We start from the raw sequence: 6,000 nt of genomic DNA, 5'->3' as shown, positions 1-6,000 counted from the left end.
CCCATCCAGGTAGAACTGGCAGCAAGCTAAGCAGAGTTGCCAAGACCTTCTTTCCCCGCCATGTCCTCCAGCTCCTCCTGGGGATCCCACTCAGGCCAGATGGGATATGTAGTCCCTCCAGTGGGCTCTGCATCTGCTCTGGGGTCTCAACCCAGTTGAACATGCCCAAAATACCTTGGTCTCCAGCTGTAAAAAGTCATGGCCATTTGAGTTGAAGCTTACTTACCCCTAACATTTGTTTTCCCAGCTGCCTGTGGTCTGGCTCTGCTCTACGTAATTGAATATATGGATTTTGGGCAGGATGCCAAGTAAAAAGTCAGGTCTTTGAGTTGAATCACACTCTGCTGGTCCATTCCATAGAATAACCAAATAAAGACATATTCCCTGTCACAACTCACTATGCAATAGCTGAGAGACGTGAATGGCAACTTCATATAATTTGCTGAAATTTGACTTCATTTTTGATAAAGTCGAGGGATGAAGAGATCGAGGTGAAAACGTGCGTTGTGTAATGAATTGTTACGTACGTGGTGTTCTGACGCACTGCATTAGAGTGCAACTGTTAAGCAGCATATCACAGTTCCTGCTGTGTCCATGTTTGTGCACATTATGTTATGGATGGAAAGCTGATGAGAGAAGGCAACACATGGGAATTACCTGAACTCCCGCTAACCTTTTCCTGAACCTCTCTAGAACATGCTGATCTCTGTATTTGCTTCTCTGAATGGATTGTCAACAGCCCATGGGGACTTTATTTACTTTTCATATAGAGCCTGAATAGGTCTATTTGATAAAAACAAAAACATGGAATAACACCTATAAGATCCTTCTTGTGGCCCAGAACAAAACCTGGTTCAGGTCAGAATTGTGTGTTTTAGGAAAGATATAAGCATTAATTTGATTATCATCGGTGAAGAAGCTAATTGTATTTGTTAGATTTAAGTTATTTTTATCAGTGAGTTTGCACTACTACATAATATATGTGGCCAGTAATGAATATGTGTTTATTATATGTAAATGTACTCTTTCACTACCATGCAAATCTGTAAACAGCAGGCATTTGTTAATTTGCAAACAGCCATTAGTCAGCACAAGGACATTTATTTCAATCTTGTAGGAGCCAAGTGTTAGCATAATGAATGTGACAAGTCTTTAATCTTCCGTGTGCTCTGCTGCAAATTCACCTGCTTCCTTTTCTTTGTTCCTGTCATGATGAAGTTTCCTTTGGGATCAATACAGTGCATGTCATCTTTTTGTTTCTTTAATGTGTGCCAGTGGCAGCTCATCCAAGCCCAGTACTTTATCTTCCACCAGGGAACAACATGCCGTTTGACGTGCTGTCATTTACAACTGTACTAAATTAAAAATGGATAGCTAGAGTAACGCCAGAGTGATTTAGTGAGCTTTCGAGTGTGTATAGAGTCTGTGGATCTCTGTCGCTCGCTAACACTGTGAAGCTCTTATCTCTGCACATTGGACACACACGACCAGTCACAGACGCCTCGCAGTTGGTTGTTATAAGAAAGTGTGCGTACTATATGCCCTATGTCTGTGAGCTGCAAGCTTGGCAGAAACACAACTGACCAAATATAAAAGCAGGAGAATTGTGTGATTATGAACGCAGCTCATCACGTGTGATGAAAGTAAAGGAAATGTCAATATGGTAAAGGCTCCTGATAGCAGCAGCAGGCAAAGCTATGTACAGTGCCGTCCTGATATCCTCTGAAATATATCAGCTTGGATCATAATTGGATTTTCGCAGCAGACACATGAAGTTGCTGGAATTTTCCCCTCAAACTCCTGAGCTGCTCTTGCAACACGTTGAGAGGCTACAGTCACGAGGAATACACCACCTCTGCAAGCAGTGCAGTTCACCGTAGGATGAAGGTCATCGCACAGAATAACACGTACCCCTCATGTGAGAAAGGACTGCATTGACTGAGAGAATAAGCATCATATGTCTTCCAGCCATTTGTGCATTTTTGTGTGTGTATATGAATGTGTGGCCTCTGGGGCTCAGCCCAGACTGAAGTATGAAGGTATTTCTATTTTGTGAAGGTGCACAGTGGTTACAGTATCCTTCTATTAAAAGAAATCTATATCTGAATCAGTCCTGTGTCAGTTAAGACTAACTGCATGAAGAGAAGCGGGAAAAAGGGGGGAGAAGCTGGTTTTGAAATAGGGGAGGTGTAAGTTGGGGGAAAAAAGGAGTTACAGAGATGCACGTCCAGTTTAGATAAGAAGATCGATTTAATAAGTACAACAAAGTAACCTCTAGGAAAAAAGCCCATGAAAATCTGACAGCATGTCTGCTTCCAAAATGCTTGAAATGCTGCAAATCAGGAGCCTTTTGTCATTTTATTTGTGCACCTTATCTGTGTCATTTTGTTCAGGACACACCTGCACCTCTCCGTCTGCACAGCTGAGCCCCGGCGTTTGTCCTGCTGCTCTTAATTTTTGGCAGATTATAAAAAGAGTATTGTCGTAATAAAGGGAAATATGCATGGAAAAAAGGCTTTTCTATGGATATATGAAAAAAATACAAGAAAACCAGAAGAACTGTCATTGCCGTTGGCCTCCGAGCCTCCAGGAGCAGCTACACTTGGCTTGCTTGGCTGCCCGAGGAGACCTTTTTTTTTTTTCTGAAGCTGTTTTTGTTTTTTAAAACATTATTCCTGCCTCTATTCCAGCAGGTCAGCTGCCACATAATGGCTCTGGTATCAGGACTCATTGATCACCAGGTCTGTGGAAATAAGGGAACGTTTTGTTCCCAGCTCCTTCAGTCAGTGTCGAGGTAACTACAGGATACGACCTGACTGCAATGTGTTCCTCAGTCACACTTTCTCACACAATACATTCAGCCCCTTACTGAATTCGAAGGAAAAAAAACAGTGTCTTGTAATTGGTTTATATTTACTTATTCGTATTTACATATTCATTTATGCTGCTGCCTCCCAGCAAGAATCACAAAGCAGGCAGCTTAGAGTTGCCAGTTAATGGGCTCTGTCATTGGGCTATGGGAGGAAACTGAACACTCTAAGCTGCCCATAGGTGTGAATCGTAGTGTGAAAGTGTTGGACTGTGTTCACGGTGGACTGGCCACTTGCTGGGGAAGGCTTCAGTGTCCAGTCCATGACCCTGCACGGGAATGAGCTGGTGCAGAAAGTATTCTGACTGGTGAAGAATTTATTGTTGTATCTCACCAGTGTCTCTGGACCCAAAACTGACCATAATGTGGGCTTTCTGCTTGGTATTAGTTAATTATAGCTTGAATTGATAATCAACTTGAACTCTTGAACTTTGTTTTGCAGGCATGGACATTGCATTTCTCTTTATTCTGTACAATTGCCACACCATTATCGTTATACGTTGTCATGCTAACTGATACTATACTTGAAAAATAAGTGACGAATCATATACAAATAGGAGTGAGCAACTAGTTTGATCACAGCTTTGACAGTAATAAATGGATGTTAACTGTGTGTGTATGTATCACAGTACTTTTAAAAAGAAGAACCCTTTATGTGTCCGCCACAAAGATACTCAGCAGCCAGAAGCTTTGCGGCCCTCAGCAGCTGTCAGGCGGTATCAGAGAGGACTTTAATTTCATTGCAGCAAATCCAGAACAGACGTGTTGACTCATTAGATTCCCTTTTGAAAAAGTTAGATGAAGCCACAGCAGGAACAGAGACACTGTGACTCATTCCATCAAGAACACACACACACACACACACACACACACACACACACACACACACACACAGACATGCAGTCACACTCACCCGTGTGCACGTTCACACACACACACACACACACACACCTCATGGTGATTAGCTTTCCAAGGCAGAACTGGTGAGGGGACTGAGCACAGATTGGATATGTGATACATGGTGTGTGTCGTATTTTTGTGCGTTTTGGTGTGTATAGAAGTCTGTATGAAAGGAGAGAAGCTCAGAATAGCTCGTAGTGTTCCCTGCACGAGGTACATATTAAACCAAAACCTGATGAAGCTGCTAAGACTGAAATGTATTTCAAAGTTCTTCCTCTACGTTGCTTGAGTAATGATTTACCAAGTTCACTTGTTTATTTATATCAGGGTTTCTCAACAGCACTGCCTCATTACAACTAACTACTGTATGTTTATGTACATCTTTTTTATAATGTATTATTATTTCTACCAAATAAAGTGTGTGCTTTACTCATCCACAGAGCCACCACAAGTCTTGTCCTTTAGGCTCCTGTAAATATCATTCAAACTGTGTATTTGTCGAGCAGAAACTGGACGACAAAGTAAGAGGTTGATCCTGGAAAAAAAAAAAAATATGTGTGTGTTCACACATAATAGCATGAGAGTTGCACGGCCAAATCACTCCCCATGTAAATAACCTGTGTGATTGGAACGTACAATCAGGTGAAGCAGAGAGTTTTTTTCCTGCTGGACGCTCTGATTACAGTACACCATAAAAACTGTTATATAAACAGTAAGGGAATATATTGCAGTTGATTGATTTATAGTGCGCTGAGCATAGACATGTTACAGCATCAAAACAATGTGTAAATGGAGCGTTTATTTCTCTTGTTTTCTATCTCTTGCATCATGTCTTACAGGCTTTACATGGCAGGAACTGCTTCAGCTGTGGTTTCTGCTTCCTTTACAAGCTTTACACAGGCTTTTTTGTCTAAATCTACAGCAGTTATTTTACTGTGTCTTTGCTGTTTTCTATCAGTGTGATGTGTTATTGTCTTGACCTGGCGTCAAGAGGTGTTCGTGGTAAAGTAAAGCTCACAGGAACATAAGCCCACACTGTTTTGCACTGCAGTTTTCTTTCTTTGTGTCGTATCAATAAAAGGTATTTAGTATTTATTTCAGTAAACTGCTGCTACTGGATGCACAGGATGTCCAGTGTGCCTGAGACTATACAACAACCCAAAGGTCACAACCATGTATATGTCTGTGCCTGAGACGTTTGACTCCTACATGCTGACTCACACTAAGTCACACTGGGTGCCTTCAAATGTGAAAAATAATTGCAGTAACCATGACAGTAAAAGGGTGGGTGGAATTTGTGGCAGGGCCTTTTTTTGTCCTCTGGCAATCCTGGTGGGCACATTACCCTGAATCTAGATCACTACCGCTAAACTCACAATACGCTGTTAGACATCAGCATTCATCTGAATACAGACAGAGAGTAGGTACGAAGAAAGCGCTCTGCCGTCGGCCTTGTCGCCTTCAGGGGAAATCAACCACTAACTTCTAACAGGCACCTAACAGAAAATCATCTCCACTCACTGTTCTTTGCTGTGTTTTAACAGTGATCGTCAGGGTCTAGGTTTTAGACATCTAGCCTGCATATGACCGTTGTTTTCATAACATAAATATATGACAGTGTGCATCAACATGCCACACACACACACACACACACTTACACAATGTGATCAGTTGAAATGCAGCCAGAGGATACAGATACAGGATATGCTGCGTATAGTGTATATATGATTAACTAATCAATTTCAATGTCATATTAATGTTCATGTTATTGTATAGCGTCCAAATTATTGGACAAATTGTATATTTAAAATTTTTTGATGCCTCTAAAGTTTTCATGCCAATAAAGTCACTTAACTTGAACTGACAAATTGAGTATAGTCACTGTTGTTGATGTAATGTGTCAAAATCCTTTAAATTTTAACTTGATATTTAGTCTTTTGACCTGAACCACCCACTCAATGCCTCCTGGCCTCTGTAAAACATCTGGGGAAATGTGTTCCTTTGCAAACCTGCTTATGTGTCCAGATTGTAAAATATAAAACTTTTCATTAACTATTAAAAGAATATCGACTTCATAATATTCATCTGCAGTAGTTTTATTTTACAGTGAAACAAATGTGAGGAACATGCTCATTAAATACTAAATAGGAGGAATAGGATGTGATATGCTTGGTAGCTATGTGTTCATGTTTGTGCAACAGCTACGTCTTATTCTCCAACGACTTCCTCTT

This window comes from Pempheris klunzingeri, chromosome 4 (assembly GCF_042242105.1).
Source record: "Pempheris klunzingeri isolate RE-2024b chromosome 4, fPemKlu1.hap1, whole genome shotgun sequence".
Taxonomy (NCBI): domain Eukaryota; kingdom Metazoa; phylum Chordata; class Actinopteri; order Acropomatiformes; family Pempheridae; genus Pempheris; species Pempheris klunzingeri.
The sequence above is the reverse complement of the archived record's forward strand: the minus strand, read 5'-3'. Positions refer to the sequence as shown.